Consider the following 17,462-nt stretch of genomic DNA (forward strand, 5'->3'; position numbering starts at 1 on the left):
TGTCTTCTGTCTATCAGTGACTGGCACTTTGGAAGAGTATCTGACATGTATTGTTTATGTCCTGTTGTTGTGTCTTTTCCTTTTAGGTCAGTCATCTGCACTGACTCTCTGCCTGCTGTGGGCTATGATTACTCTCTGTGCTATTAGTGGGACTCAGCCAGATCAGCCTTGTGGGGATGTGCCTGCCAGACCTTGGGAGCAGGCCAGTGGTGTTAGCAAATTTGAGCTGGGTTAATAGTCCTTTTATGGATCACCTGAAGTTCTGTGGGGCAGCCTGGGGTATGAGAGTGGTCACAGTGTGTGACAGTGGTTGGAAGTGGGTGTCTGGGTGTGGTTTTGTGGCTTGGTGGGGTACATGGAATCTGCTGTGTACCTAGCAGCTGGGTGGGTCCTGAGTGTGTGTGGTTTTAACAAAATGTGCCTTATGCTCATGGCTGAGTCTAATGGGCTTGGAGTAGGTGAGTCCTCAGGAGAACTCCTAATAAAGTTTATTACAGTTTCTGGTACAATCTCAGGCATAGGCCAAGAAAATAACACTAGAAACTGGTAAAATGTCCTTTCACTAAGAGGTGTCCAAGTTTGTGCTTTGTATAAGATGAAGGAGGATCTAATCATGTTTTCAACTGATATATCAATGTTAAAAAAACACATGATATATAAAATATATATTATTGTATATATTTATACTTACAGTGTATATATATAACATTGCATAATATATTATATTATATTATATATCATATCATGTGTTTTTTGGCATATTGCTTGAGAAGAGTTTAATGAGATGAGTCCTCATTGGTGTAATAAAGTTCTTTCCTGGCCCACTAGTTATTTAGGGAATCAAAGCTTCTCAAAAATTATATCTATAAGGCCAAGTATGGGCATAGAAGTTATTATGAATGCTTTATCATTCCAGAGATATATAATATTTATCCACAGACACATAAACTGATAAAAAAAAAAAAAGACTTATTTATTGGGGCACCTGGGTGACTCAGTGGGCTAAAGCCTTTGCCTTCAGCTCAGGTCATGATCCCAGGATCCTGGGATCGAGCCTTGCACTGAGCTTTCTGCTCAGCATGGAGCCTGCTTCCTCCTCTCCGCTTGTGTCTCTGCCTACTTGTGATCTCTGTCAAATAAAAAAATAAAATCTTAAAAAAATAAAAAAGACTTATTTGTCTCATTACAAAGTCATTTTCTTACAAAATTTTACTTTCATGTTTGAAAAATCTTTTCTAAATATGTAATATGTTTATGATGTTTTCATCAATTATATTATAAGATAACAGTAACTCAACCTATAAGAACCTAATAATAATTACAACCTTATGGTCACAGGAAATTTTTAAACATTTTGACTTATATATATGTTTTTCTGCAATGTGACAGGATAATCAACCAGGACTAAAAATTACTCTTTAGGATAAAAACTGTAGGGAAAAAAATGGAGTGGAAGTACAAGTTCAAGGGAAAAGTATCAAACCCCTGCCATTTCCAGTTGTTAGAGAGGAACTTCTTCATGTATTTATAAGAGAACAATGATAGACATCAAATCTTATCATTTAAATTCATTTGGATCTATTCAAAAGAGGACACAGCTGTTTTATTTTCTGTATCAGTGTTGCATCATACTGGATATTCCACCCTTTGTAATTATCTAATTTTACAGTAAAATAATTTTATGTGAACTTAAAAAATAGTAAGAAAGTATATATTTTTTCAAAAATTCTAAGGGTGGTTTGTAAGCAAAAAAGTGTAATGACCACTGCAGAAAATCTGTTTGAGTACAGTATGAAAAGGAAACAGAAGGGGGCAAGACTGGAGACAAAAAGACTAGCTAGTAGGATGTTGCAATAAATGACTCAGGATAATGGTTGTTGCGACCATGATGGATAAGAGACAATGAATCTGCGATACACTGGGAGGTAGAATGAATAGGATATGTTGAGAGATTAGATGTTGAGGAACAAGAAGGGTAAAGGATGACACCGAGCTTTCTATTTGGGTAACTGATGTTACTGAGAGAGGGAAACATAGTGAAGTAATAAGTGTGAGGGACAGGTGTGTGATGCCCTGAGTGTGTGTGTGTGTGTGTGTGTGTTTGCATGCATGTGTGTAGTATTGTGTGTGTACTTACTTTCATATAAGTGCATGGAATGAAGATGAGAAGAGATATTTGAGCTAGAGGCTTAAACTTGGTAGGCATAAGAATATATACATAATAACTGAATCTACGGGAGTAAATGAGATCTCCCAAGAAGAGATGCAGGAGGAAAATTAGGAGCATGTGTTGGCATGAAAAACAAGAGAAGGCAATGTTTCAAAAGGAAGGATTATTTAGTGGTGTCAAATGTTGCTGCAAAGTCAAGTTAAAGAAAGATGGAGAAGACCTTTTTCAGAAGAGTTTCAGTAAAGAAATGGAGACAGAAGCCAGCTTGAAGAGAGGGAATAGATGCATGCGTACACCTACACCCGCACCCACATTCAAGGTGCGGCAATAGGAACTACGGGTTAAACAGCTGACAGTGGATTTATTTGGTGCTGATAAATCAACTATTGCTAATTAATAGAATTTTTTTTTTGTATATAACAGAGAAATGTGTGGCTAATTTATGAACTGAAAAAAATCATGTATTTTACTCTTTAAATAATCAAGTTTTTCCATGAAAATGCACTTTATAACAACACTTGTCTCCTCATTTACTATTTAGGCTTGCTTCAGTAGACAGGGATGTCCACTCAATATAAAACACTGGGCTAAATTGGGCTGGGATAATGAATCAGACGTGTAGCCAGATCTCAAGGTATTACAAAGGAGTTACCATGTCTTTAAAATATCATACTATGAGGCAGTAAGTGATATGTGTTGCAAATATACACTTTGGCTTTAAGAATATAAATATGGGTAAATATTTTTATCTAAAGGCTTTTAATACAGTGTGCACAGAATACTAATTTTAAAGCCCTAGTACTTAGATCTGTATTCCTTCAACAAGGAGTCTCTGCCTTTTCCTGATTATTATTTCTTAAAGAGAACACACAAGTAAACCTAAAAAATTAACAAAATAATGCACATGGGCCTACCTCTTAGTTTGGATTTCTATACATCAGACTATCAAAAGAGAACTAACTATATTCAATTCTTTATTCAGCTTAGTTTGCATTTTAAATGGAAATGACAATGTCCAGAGTAAAAAAATAACTTGACTCTTCACTCAAATGTGATTCTTCTTTCTTCGCTCCTCCTTGCCTCTGGTCTTGAAACATAACTCTCTTCTCCTTCTTAAACTCTCATATTAAAAATTGCTTAATTAGGGGAGAATATGAAATTTTATTCATTCTTTTTTGAGGACTTATGCAATTAAAAAGTTGAGAATCTACTTGGATGTTTGAGGAGCACAGATTACACTGAACAATCCACCCTTAAAAATTAAATAGAATGTTATAATCATAAATAGCTCTGCCTTGCAGTCATTTCTGTATTTCTAACATTCATATTGTCATTTGATTAGTTAATTATCCATTTTCAAAGGTGTGAATGTGTTTTCACACTTCTGCTAAGACAGTGTTAACTATGAAACTATAGATAGCAATAGAGATTAATTATCTATTGCACAAGTTCCCACACCTTGTGCTTACCAGATAGAGGAAGAGAGTGCATGTCTTAGCACAGGTGTGATTTCAAAAAATGAAAAAAAAAATACTTGGTCAAATGAGTTCAAGGAGTACTTTCAATTGGCATACCTTTAAAATGTTAACCACATTGACACTTTTAATTTTATTTCATAAAACAATTGATCTCCTATGTATCATAAGAATTATTTCCTGAGTGGATTAGTGAATCTCTTTGGTTATAAATGAATGAGTGAAGTGGAGGCATTTTATAAATGAATCACTTTCTCATGAAATTTGAAAGGGAACAGAGCTCTATCAGATTTTAACAACAGCTGTAACTTCATTACGACAAAGCCAGACATTTTAGACTTGTCTTCTGAAAGGTTAATTAAATACATCGAGCCTTCTGAACACACTAGTAACTCAAAATAATAATAGTGCTATTATTATAATAGCAATAAACTGTCCAGCTGGCTTTTAGTTTTGCTGTTCTCTGACCCTAATGAAGTTTGCTAATTTTGAATCTGGCTCACCATCTCTTTGGAGACTGATTTTTCTATCTTAGTGAGTTGTTAGCTTTGATGTATAGGGTATTGTGACTGAAAAGAGAGACTAAGGGATAGAAGTTTATCTGTAACTGCATACTGTTTTGAAGTAAAGATATGTTCAAGTTTTGATCCATCATGAAAGGTAATAATTCCTCACTCCTAGATCAGTATTAGCTTTGATTTTACATTAACCTGGTGCAATTGATCTTTAATATCCTACAAGTCTTCTTTATGATGTAAACCAAGGACTGAAAATAAACAAAAAATTATTTCTCTTGATCAGAAAATGTTTCTACCATGTCATAAGCTTTCTGCTTTCTTCTTTTTTCAGAGAGTGGGTGAAGGCATTCTCCTAGGTGTGGTTCTGTATGGACGCTAAGACAAGCTTGCAGACTCCTGAACAACAACCTTGTTCTCTAAGTGCCTCCAACTGTAAATACATCACCCCAAATTGCTTCTTCTTTCTTGGTCTTTCTTGGGTATGACACCCGAAAAGCAAATGTCAAGGGTTTTTGATAGCAAGAAAATGAGATAAAAACCAAATATCATTGGTTTGTTAGACAAAGTAGCACAATATTCTTATATTTCTAAGCAATCTTGTCAGTTTGTACTTAGTTACTCTTCTATAATGTAAATTCCAAAGTCCAGGCTAATACACTCTCCATTTAATGAATTAGAATGACCATCATTTATCACCAAAGCCCCATTTAGATTGAGGACACTTCAGTTCTCAGGCTTATTTTTACTTTCCTGGAAGGCCTGAATTAACCAGAAACTTCCTGAGAAAGCTTGGGCCTAGCAGCTTCACTGATGAGTTTGCAATATTAGGCCAACCTTTGAAAGAAAAATAGTTGAAAGGAAGATGGTGAAAAGTGATCAGGACAGAGACTTTTTCTTATAAAAGACATTCCAGAAAATAAACTTTATCTTTATTGGATTGGGCATGCCTTCTGAGGAAAGAGTCTGCCATGTCCTCATTGGGTGTTATTTTGACCTTATTGCCCATCTGTGGACCTGGGAGAGAAAAAACACAAACACATGGAAAGAGAGGGGATCTTGGGACCTGGGAAATTAAGATGTATTTCCCAGGAAACTTCAGATCTTAAGATTTAAGATTTTCAAAGTTTTGACCAGTTTCAAAAATAAGAGCACCACACACATTTTAAAATGTGCTCCTTGGAACCATACATTGGATGGCCTCTTTGTCTATAGGTGCTCTAATTGGGGGCAAAACATACAATAATGTGAAATTCCTCTTAAATTAGAGCTTTTTCTTAAACAGAATGATTCTCTGGGGCATGAAGCAAATGACCTCTTCTATTCTTTGTAGTAGTCTAAGCCAGAGAAGGCCCTGTGGATGACATAAATCTTCTCTTTATCCCTGTCTTTGACGACATACTTCTGAATAATTCTGACACATACCAGAGCCTTCTAGAGGGTTGAACCATGTGCAGGCACTCCAGTTCAGCCCAGACTTTCAACCATCCACAACAAAGTGCTTCAGATATGCGAGGAATCTCTCTTGGATTCTCCAAACAACCCTGTTGCCACAGCTGAAAACCTCTGAGTCGTCTCAGTCAATGTCACATAGAGCAAAAAAGTCACTCTACTGAGCCTTATCCAAATTCCTGACCCACAAAATAAACAAAAGTTTAATTAAACTGCTATTGTTTGAAGCCATTACATTTTGGTGCAATTTCTTGTGCAGCAAATGGAAAAGAGGTGCTATACGACAAAAACCTTAAGATGTGATATGGGCTTTGGGACTCAGTGGATGCCGGTATGGCCTCAAAATTATTGTAAATGTAATCTCAAAGAACCTCATGAGGCCACTGCTGAGGGCTCCTATGACACTGCGGAAAAGGTTGTCTGAAGATGAGGAAGAAAGGATGCTTGCTATGCAGTGGCACAGTTTGCCATAAGTACTGCCTCTGGAGATTTGGAAATTCAAAAGGGTAAAACTTAAGGTACTCATGGGCTTGGCTGTGGAGATCTCCAGGAGGAGTGCAGAAAGTGCCAATTGGCTTCTTCTATTGATTATGATAACTTAAGAAAGAGAGGAAATGAAGAAGAAACTATTAGGCTTTCTTGAGTCAAATTTAGAAGAATTATAATATATCCAGGATTTGCTGGGCTTGAAAATAAAACTGTTTTCTATACGCAGTGTCTCCCAGCAAAAGATTTTCAAAGTAATAAATAGCAAGATCAAATACAGAGTCAACAGTAGAGCATAGCCTCAGGGTAAATATCTCACATATGTAGGTGTAAGAACCTTTAGGAGGATTTCAGGAAGGTTTAGTGTAGGCTTTTATAGGTCCTCTCAGTTAAATGATAAAGCTTTCAAGAATTTTGAGGGTATTTTTCTATATCAGCCTTACACATGGCCCAGGTATAAAAGGACTTGTCTCAGAAAGAAATGGGAGTGTGACTTTGTTTACTGGAGTTTATTATGAATTGATATAAAAAACCCACAAAGTTGTTAAAGGAATCAAAACAGCTTGGAATGAAAGAGACAGAGATAGTACAAAATTAATTTCTCTGAGTGAGAAGGAGGCTAAGAGAGCTATATTGGTGTAAACAAATTCTTTTTTTTTTTTTATGGATGAGAAATGATGATTTGAAGGGAGGGGTCAAGAGCCCAAACATCAAAGTCAAGAACCATTCATAATCCCTTTACAAGGGAGCAGAATTGGGCCCCAGTCAAGGGATTAAAGTGGTGCCATGAGCCTGAGTGGATTGCTACGGGTCTATAAACACTAGGTACTTTCTGTTCCTTCCCTTTTTTGGATGGATTTGTTTATTTTGGCCATCTAATCTCTGTTTCACCATTATAGGTTGAGAAGCCTTTTTCTTTAATTCACAGATTCTATGATCAATGGGAACTGTACTTGACCACCAGCGGTGAACCATAACACTTTTAAAGAATTGAACCATAACACTTTTTTTGTTGTTTCTTTCTTTTTTTTTTTTTTTTTTTATAAACATATATTTTTATCCCCAGGGGTACAGGTCTGTGAATCGCCAGGTTTACACACTTCACAGCACTCACCAAAGCACAAACCCTCCCCAATGTCCATAACCCCACCCCCCTTCTCCCAACCTCCCTCCCCCCAGCAACCCTCAGTTTGTTTTGTGAGATTAAGAGTCACTTATGGGGCGCCTGGGTCGCTCAGTGGGTTAAGCCGCTGCCTTCGGCTCAGGTTATGATCTCAGGGTCCTGGGATCAAGTCCCGCATCGGGCTCTCTGCTCAGCAGGGAGCCTGCTTCCTCCTCTCTCTCTCTCTGCCTGCCTCTATGCCTACTTGTGATCTCTCTCTGTCAAGTAAATAAATAAAATCTTAAAAAAAAAATTCTCTTAAAAAAAAAAAAGAGTCACTTATGGTTTGTCTCCCTCCCAATCCCATCTTGTTTCATTGATTCTTCTCCTACCCACTTAAGCCCCCATGTTGTATCACCACTTCGTCATATCAGGGAGATTATATGATAGTTGTCTTTCTCTGCTTGACTTATTTCGCTAAGCATGATATGCTCTAGTTCCATCCATGTTGTCGCAAATGGCAATATTTCATTTCTTTTGATGGCTGCATAGTATTCCATTGTGTATATATACCACATCTTCTTTATCCATTCATCTGTTGATGGACATTTAGGTTCTTTCCATAGTTTGGCTATTGTGGACATTGCTGCTATAAACAAAGGGGCACGTGCACCCGAATGTTTATAGCAGCAATGTCCACAATAACACTTTTAAAGAAGGATCGCAGTAGCTTCATTCATTGTGATCTCAAAATGGGAATAACGCAAATATCGTTCAGCAATAAAAAGAGATCAGACACTAAAGACTACATATTGTATGTTTCCATTTATACTAAGTAGTTCAAGGACATGCAAATTAAGCTACAATGGTAAAGGTTACAGGAGTGGCTATCTACCTCCAGGGGAAGAAGAATTGACTGGAAACAGGCTTAAGAAAATCTTCTGAAGTGATGGAATATTTTTTATCTTGGTGTGGGAGATGGTACATGGACACATACATATGTAAAAATTAATTGTGCTATGCACTTAAGCTTTGTGCATTTTTTTTAAAGATTTTATTTATTTATTTGACAGAGAGAGATCACAAGTAGGCAGAGAGGCAGACAGAGAGAGAGAGGAGGAAGCAGGCTCCCTGCAGAGCAGAGAGCCCGATGTGGGACTCGATTCCAGGACCCCGAGATCTTGACCTGAGCCGAAGGCAGTGGCTTAACCCACTGAGCCACCCAGGCGCCCCGCTTTGTGCATTTTTATGGTGTCACTGATATCATAGTTAAAATCAGTCATTGTATTTGAAATTCCAGGTGTGGTTGTCCTCCATATTGTTTAGGTAGATACATACATGCACTGAGAGAATTCTCTTTTACTCTTCCTTGAGTCAGTCATTAGTGGGTCTAATAGTGATTTCACATATGTGTAATAGTGAATCACACATTAGTGATTCACACATGCGTTGAGAGAACTCTCTTTTACCCCTCCTTGGGTCAATCATTAGTGGGTCTAAGAGTGATTTCCTCCCTTCCTTTCCTCCATATATTAGCTAAGAGGGAACTTCATTTTTGTATCAGTGAATTCTCATAACAATCATATGATTTAATCAGTGCTTTGTATTCCTTGTTTTCTGTTAGAATATTCTTTCATTTCTCATCATTCTCTTTGGAGATTCTTACATTAATTTTGTTCTTGATATTTCACTTTTGACTTCTGATTTTGGAATCAAACACTTTTCATCATCGATTTTATTTTATAATCTGTTAATGCCGGCATTTTCCAAATCAAGTTTCAAATCATGGTATAACAATTCATAAACAATTAGAGCCATATTTATTTATGACACTGATTGGCATTATGCAAATTAACCCCATTTATAGAACAATGGCTTTTATAACCAGAAAAGGTAATATTACTTTATATGTTAAATATATTTTGTTTTCAGATGGGTAATCTGAAGTTTTGTTTCTTCTCTCTCTCTCTTTCTCTCTCTCTTTTTTTTTGTCCCTTGCTTGAGATAAATTCACTGCATATTGCATGTTCCAAATTTAAACCTGACACCTAGATAGAAAGCTGACAAACAGGAAACGACTAAAAGGAAGAGGTTCTTCCTACCACATTTGATACCATCAAAACAGACGTTTTTTGTAAAATCTTTTTCTTTTGTTTTTCTTTTGGGCATAAGGGAGTGGAACAGTAATGGTTGTCAGTTTATATATTTATCCCTTCGTGCCTATGTTAATAAAAAAGTGATTGAACAGTCAATACAGTGTCTTTTGGTACACGCCTTATAATTTGGTTTAGATCAGATTATTCAGCTTTTACACCTTTTGCTGGGAAAGTTACAAACCAATGAAATGTAATGTGTCCTTCTTAGGGCATTGTCCCCAACTCTTACAGAAGAATAATTGCATATGCTTATTTCTTATATTCATAATGAAGAAAGCCAGTCCGTGCACATGTAAACCATAGAGGCTATTGTCTGTTGACTGAACACATGAACTCCAAGTCAATCCCTTAGACATAAATGCTTCTATCTTTTTTTTTTTTTTAAGATTTTATTTATTTACTTAACAGAGAGAAATCACAAGTAGATGGAGAGGCAGGCAGAGAGAGAGAGAGGGAAGCAGGCTCCCCGCTGAGCAGAGAGCCCCATGCGGGACTCGATCCCAGGACCCTGAGATCATGACCGGAGCTGAAGGCAGCGGCTTAACCCACTGAGCCACCCAGGCGCCCGATGCTTCCATCTTTTTCACAAAAGTGAGACCTGGAAATAATCTACAGTATAGGTGTGAAATTCTGGATGTTTTAAAACTAGCCATGTAGGCCATCCCTGAATTTACTATTTTAATTAAAAAAAATAGTACATGCTCATTATAAAAATTAAAACAGTACTGAAGCATACTAAGATAAGTAAATCTCCCCCTGCCTGCTCTGCCTCTCACTTTAACTCCCTTCCCACACAAAGTCACCTTCATTAACAGTTGGTAGGGATCTTTCCATTTTGTGCATTTGCCACTTAAATGCAATATGTATCTAGAGAATAGTCATTCTCTCTCTTTTTATCTAAATGAAGTTATGCTACATGTAATGATCTAAAATTTATTTTGTCTACTAAATATACCTCATCTTGTTACTAATAGTAATCTACCCATTTCAAATTTTTGAAATAAAAATTTTTTAGCTAATTTTGCTAATTATTTTTACTTTTTTACATTATGAATAATATATTGTATTCATAGAGATTAAACAATTGCAGATGAGGCTAAAATCCCTTTAATCCTTGCTTTGATTTCTGCCCCTACTCTCAATACTTCTCTTATCACCACTGTTGATAGCTTTATAAATGTCCTTCCAGACCTTATTCTTTACATTTATATATCGTTATTTACAAAATCATTAATAATTTATAGTATTGTTTTTCTGTCTATTTGTTTAACTTAAGGAGGTTTTCTTTTTCTTTTTTTCTTTTTTATTTACTTTCTTTTCAGTGTAACAGAATTCATTGTTTATGCAACACATCCAGTGTTCCATGCAATATGTGCCCTCCATAATACCGACTACCAGGCTCCTTCAACCTCCCACTCCCCACCCCTTAAAAACCCTCAGATTGTTTTTCAGAGTCCATAGTCTCTCATGGTTCATCTCCCCTTCCAATTTCCCTCAACTCCCTTCTCCTCTCCATCTCCCCATGTCCTCTGTGTTATTTCTTATGCTCTACAAGTAAGTGAAACCATATGATAATTGACTCTCTCTGCTTGACTTATTTCACTCAGCATAATCTCTTCCAGTCCTGTCCATGTTGATACAAAAGTTGGGTATTCATCCTTTCTGATGGAGGCATAACACTCCATAGTGTATATGGACCACACCTTCCTTATCCATTCATCCGTTGAAGGGCATCTTGGTTCTTCCTACAGTTTGGCGACTGTGGCCATTGCTGCTATGAACATTGGGGTAGAGATGGCCCTTCTTTTCACTACATCTGTATCCTTGGGGTAAATACCCAGTAGTGCAATTGCAGGGTCATAGGGAAGCTCTATTTTTAATTTCTTAAGGAATCTCCACACTGTTCTCCAAAGTGGCTGCACCAACTTGCATTCCCATCAACAGTGTAAGAGGGTTCCCCTTTCTCCACATCCTCGCCAACACACATTTCCTGTCTTGTTAATTTTAGCTATGTCTAACTGGTGTAAGGTGGTATCTCAATGTGGTTTTAATTTGAATCTCCCTGATGACTGGAGATGATGAACATTTTTTCATGTGTCTGATAACCATTTGTATGTCTTCATTGGAGAAGTGTCTGTTCATGTCTTCTGCCCATTTTTTTGACATGATTATCTGTTTTGTGTGTATTGAGTTTGAGAAGTTCTTTATAGATCCTGGATATCAGCCTTTGTCTGTTGAAATGGATGCATTCCTGGAAAACTATAAACTGCCAAAATTGAACCAAGAAGAAATCGACAACCTGAATAGACTGATATCTAGTAACAAGATTGAAGCAGTGATCAAAAACCTCCCAAAAAACAAGAGCCCAGGACCTGACGGATTCCCTGGGGAATTCTACCAAACTTTCAAAGAAGAAATAACACCTATTCCCATGAAGCTGTTTCAAAAAATTGAAGCAGAAGGAAAACTTCCAGACTCTTTTTATGAAGCCAGCATTACCCTGATCCCCGAACCAGGCAAAGACCCCACCAAAAAGGAGAATTTCAGACCAATATCACTGATGAATATGGATGCTAAGATTCTTAACAAGATCCTAGCAAATAGGATCCAACAGCACATTAAAAAGATTATCCACCATGACCAGGTGGCATTCATCCCTGGGTTGCAAGGATGGCTCGACATTTGCAAATCAATCAATGTGACAGAAAAAATCAATAAGAGATGAGAGAAGAACCACATGGTCCTCTCAATTGATGCAGAAAAAACATTTGACAAAATCCAGCATCCGTTCCTGATTAAAATGCTTCAAAGTATAGGAATAAAGGGAACACTCCTGAACTTCATAAAATCTATCTATGAAAAACCCATAGCAAATATCATCCTCAATGGGAAAAAGCTCACAGCCTTTCCGTTGAGATCAGGAACATGACAAGGATGCCCACTCTCACCACTCTTGTTCAACATAGTATTAGAAGTCCTAGCAACAGCAATCAAAAAACAAAGAGAAATAAAAGGTATCCAAATTGGCAATGAAGAAGTCAAAATCTCTCTCTTTGCAGATGACATGATACTTTATATGGAAAACTCAAAAGACTCCACCCCCAAACTACTAGAACTCATAGAGCAATTCAGTAATGTGGCAGGATACAAAGTCAATGTACAATGATTTCTGTAAATCAGTTGTTTTCTTATACACTAACAATGAAAACACAGAAAGGGAAATTAGAGAATCGATTCCATTTACTATAGCACCAAGAACCATAAGATACCTGGGAATAAACCTAACCAAAGAGGTAAAAGATCTGTACTTGAGGAACTACAGAACACTCATGAAAGAAATCGAAGAAGACTCAAAAAGATGGAAGACCATTCCATGCTCTTGGATCAGAAGAATAAACATTGTTAAAATGTCTATACTGCCTATAGGAATCTATACTTTTAATGCCATTCTGATCAAAATTCCACAGGTATTTTTCAAAGAGTTGGAGCAAATAATCCTAAAATTTGTATGGAATCAGAAGAGACCCTGAATTGCTAAGGAAATGTTGAAAGAGAAAAACAAAACTGCAAGCATCACGTTGCCTGATTTCAAGCTTTACTACAAAGCTGTGATCACCAAGACAGCATGGTATGGCATAAAAACAGACACATAGACCAGTGGAACAGATTAGAGAGCCTATATATGGACCCTCAACTCTATGGTCAAATAATCAACAAAGCAGGAAAAAATACATAGTGGAAAAAAGACAGTCTCTTCAATAAATGGTGCTGGGAAAATTGGACAGCTATATGTAGAAGGATGAAACTCGACCATTCTCTTACATGGTACACAAAGATAAACTCAAAATGGATAAAAGATCTCAACTTGATTATAAACATATATTTTTTATATACATATATTTAAAAAAAAAAAAAAGATCTCAACTTGAGACAGGAATCCATCAGAATCATAGAGGAGAACATAGGCAGTAACCTCTTCGATATCAGCCACAGCAACTTCTTTCAAGATATGTCTCCAAAGGCTAAGGAAACAAAAGCGAAAATGAACTTTTGGGACTTCATCAAGATCAAAAGCTTCTGCACAGCAAAGGAAACAGTCAACAAAACAAAGAGGCAACCCACAGAATGGGAGAAGATGTTTGCAAATGACAGTACAAACAAACGACTGATACCCAGAATCTATAAAGAGGTTTTCATTGTATATAATGTTCCACTATGTTCTTCTGCACTCAACAATTTGTCCTGGAGACCATTCCATGTTAGTACACATAAATCTATCCTATTCTTTTTTTTTTTTTATTAACATATAATGTATTATTAGCCCCAGGGGTACAGGTCAGTGAATCACCAGGTTTACACAATTCAGAGCACTCACCATAGCACATACCCTCCCCAATGTCCATAATCCAACCACCCTCTCCCTACCCCCCTCTCCCCAGCAACCCTCACTTTGTTTATCCTATTCTTTTTTTTATCCTATTCTTTTAACTAAGATTATAGTACATATACTATATACATATATATATATATATATTACTATGTACATGTACTATAGTATATCTTGTTTAGCCCCTCCACTATTTAAGGTCATTTAGGTTGTTTCTGGATTTTTTTCATGCTTATGCTTATGCATAATGGTACATAATCTTTGTAACTTTAAATATGGCTGCTTATGTAATTGTGCAGAACATGTCAATTTATGAGCATATTAAAGATGATACCTTCCTGCCAAAATTTGCAGGTCATGGTTAGTAACCTGAGCATTTTATTTAACTGATAATAAAAAATATGATAAAATGTGTGACTTTGTCAATAATTCTGACAACATCAAAGTTTCACTTTGTATAGAATAAGGGAGGTTAATGAGAAGTGAAATTACTAAGTCACAGTAGGTATGTAAATTTTTTGTTTCAATAAATACCACTGAATTGGCCTGCAAACTATACCAAATTCAATTCTACCAGAAATTCCCATTTCTTCACAATATTGCTAATAATACTGTCCAGTTTTTACTTTTTTTAAAGGAGGCTCCATGCCCAGCATGGAGCCCAATGTGGAGCTAAAACTCACCACCCTGAGGGCATGACCTGAGCTGAGATCAAGAGTTGGATGCTTAACTGTCTGAGCCAACCAAGCACCCCAACACTGTCCAGTTTTAAAATTTTTTTTTATCAACCTGATCAGTGAAGAGTGCTATATAACTGATTACAATTTACGAGCCTTCAAACTATACCACTGGCTTTCCCAGGTGTCCAGCTTACAGATGGCAGATGGTGAAACTTCTTAGCCTTTATAATTGGATGAGCCAATATCTTATAATAAATGTCTTCATATATATATATATATAATGTTTATTTATATGCATAAATATGAGATCTATAAGATAATATAGACATAATATTTATCTAATGGCTAGTATATTAGTCAAGGTTCTCCAGAGAAACAGAACCAATAGGCTATATGTATATACATACACACATATATATGTATGTGTGTATATATCTTATATGTGTATATATATAAATATACATTTATATGTACTTATGTATATTATCTTATACATGTTATGTATGCATATATGTATATACGTATGTATCTTATATATATAAAAATACATCCTAGTAGTCCTGTTTCTCTGGAGAACCTTGACTAATACACTAGCCATAACCTATACAGTTTTGTAGACAGACAACATTTTTAAATGTACTGATATAATTAACATGTTTTTGTACAAACTATTATATATCAAGATTGTGCTAAGTGTTACAAGGTTTATATAGAGGAGCAAGGTACAATGTAGTGGTAGTTGATCTCTCTACCATAATTGGGGGCAGTTGTGTATTTAGGGGAGAACAGGATTACAGAGGGTCTTCAAGAAGCTCTGATAGCGGGGTGCCTGGGTGGCTCAGTGGGTTAAGCCGCTGCCTTCGGCTCAGGTCATGATCTCAGGGTCCTGGGATCGAGTCCCACATCGGGCTCTCTGCTCAGCGGGGAGCCTGCTTCCTCCTCTCTCTCTCTGCCTGCCTCTCTGCCTGCTTGTGATTTCTCTCTGTCAAATAAAATAAATAAAATCTTTAAAAAAAAAAAAAAAAGAAGCTCTGATAGCATTTAAGATCTGTCTTGATTTTACAAATTAAAGTGACCACAAATTATTTGAACCTGTTTCTACTGAATCTGGACAGACCTATGACTGCTTTCACAAGTAGACTATGTCACGAGTGACACCATGGCAGTTTTGGATCTAGACTTTTAGAGAACTGGCATTTTAGCTTTGATTTCTGGGAACCCTGAGTCACCACGTGGCAGTCTGACTACCTTCCTGGAGTGAAAGAGAGGAGCCAAAGTGAGCCTAGTCCTCTATCTCTTCCTGTCAAGGCACCAGTCTAGAAAATAAAGATGCCTTGGATTCTCCAGATGAGCTTAGCTGTCAGCTGGATACTATCTGGCAACCCCACTGGATCCCATGTGTCTGAATTCCTGACCCAGAAAACTGTGAAATATAGTAAAGTAGTTTACATTTTAAGCCACTGAGTTTAGCAGTGATTTTTTTAAGCAGCAATAGATAACTGGAATGAAGACTGATTTAAGAGCATTATCTAAAAGGAAAGAAAATGCTGCAATTGTAGTAGATTAATCCTCAAGATGACAGAGCTTACAATACGAATCCCTTGCAGTGCAAATCTTTCACTTAACTTATAGTAGCAGAGCACCATTCTTTCATACATATTTTTGTATTGTATGCACGTACTTCTTACAGAGATAACACAACAGAATAATTTAGGAATAAATTCTGACCCTGAAACAATTAAGTGCTTTTAGTTGGCTTCAATCTTAATGCAGTGTGTGATAATTATGACTTAACTCAGCTTGGGACTTGAATTCCGAATATCAAAACAAGATAGGAGGTCAGCTCTTAATATAAAGATCTCAAGATCTTTACATTAAAACAAAACAAAACAAAACAAAACAAAACAAAACCTTGTGTCTGAGAGAGATTGAGGATTTTGGCTAAAGTCTCATGAATGATTGTGGCAGAATCCGGAATAGACCTTTGGTTTCCTAACCCTTTCCTAGAACCCTTTATTTCATTGCATTGCAAACCATGAACACATGTGTGCATGTATTCACAGACACCTAGGCACAAAAACATAATTTGGTTTTAAAATTTCAGAACTCAATTATTGTAATACTATGCAACAATCTGATTTCGAAGGCCAAACAGTCATTTGACTACCTGTGTATACAGTGGTATACTTGTAAATGTTTGACAATTGGTTCTTTGAAAAAAATGAAGGAAGTCCTGATTTGTAGCATTTGCTGACTTCTATAGTATAGCTAATCCCCACTATGGCCAAATTCAAGCTATATTAACATGAACTTAGGAGTTGGAAGAGATCTGCCAACTCATCTTCCTGAGCCAGTACAAGCCAGTTCTAGCACATCAATGATTATACCACTTTAAGAAAAGCCAATGTAAAAAGAGACATATTTGAAGTGATTAGTCACAAAAGATTCTTTACAAAATGAGTCACCTCACTGCTTCCTTGAAGAGCTGGAACTTTTAAATGCATTAAAATATTACCTGTGAAGCAACATTTCAATTTATATTGCAATGAAACATTGCTAAAAACAACATGTATATATAGTCTCTGTGGACAATACAGCAATGCTTACCAAATGCTCTCCATGCTCCTTACATTTCTCAGACCTTGTAGTCAGCTTGGTCCCAGGTGATAAGTTTAGGTCAATGACTTATGAGTGGAAGTGATATCAATGACTTCTGGACAAAGGTAGGTAAGGACTGTGCGTTCTTCATGCCTTATCCTGACACGATAGCCTTGGAAGCCACAGGCTGAAATGGTGACATCACAAGAGGAAGGGAACATGAATTCTTGAGTCAACAAATGGAAGGCGGCTCTGCTGACCCTCTTCAGACTTGGCAAAAACAAGAAGTTATTTTATCTGTGTCTGAAATCACTGAGATCTGGGGGGTTGTTACTACACGACAGTAAGGATTATCTTGACTAATAGTTTTTTTTTTTTTTTTTTTTTTTTTATTTTTTTATTTTTTATTTTTTATAAACATATATTTTTTATATACATATA

General features: G+C 36.5%; 1 long non-coding RNA gene across 1 annotated transcript in view; it reads right to left on the reverse strand.

Moving 5' to 3' along the window:
* The window catches only part of LOC131825820 (uncharacterized), a 39,367-nt gene extending 22,178 nt beyond the window's left edge, over positions 1 to 17,189 (reverse strand). Inside the window, exon 1 of the long non-coding RNA XR_009351322.1 lies at positions 17,031 to 17,189. This is a non-coding gene — a long non-coding RNA (uncharacterized LOC131825820). The remainder of the gene's footprint in view (positions 1 to 17,030) is intronic.
* Positions 17,190 to 17,462: the final 273 nt, after the last annotated feature.

This window comes from Mustela lutreola, chromosome 2, assembly GCF_030435805.1.
Source record: "Mustela lutreola isolate mMusLut2 chromosome 2, mMusLut2.pri, whole genome shotgun sequence".
Lineage (NCBI taxonomy): Eukaryota > Metazoa > Chordata > Mammalia > Carnivora > Mustelidae > Mustela > Mustela lutreola.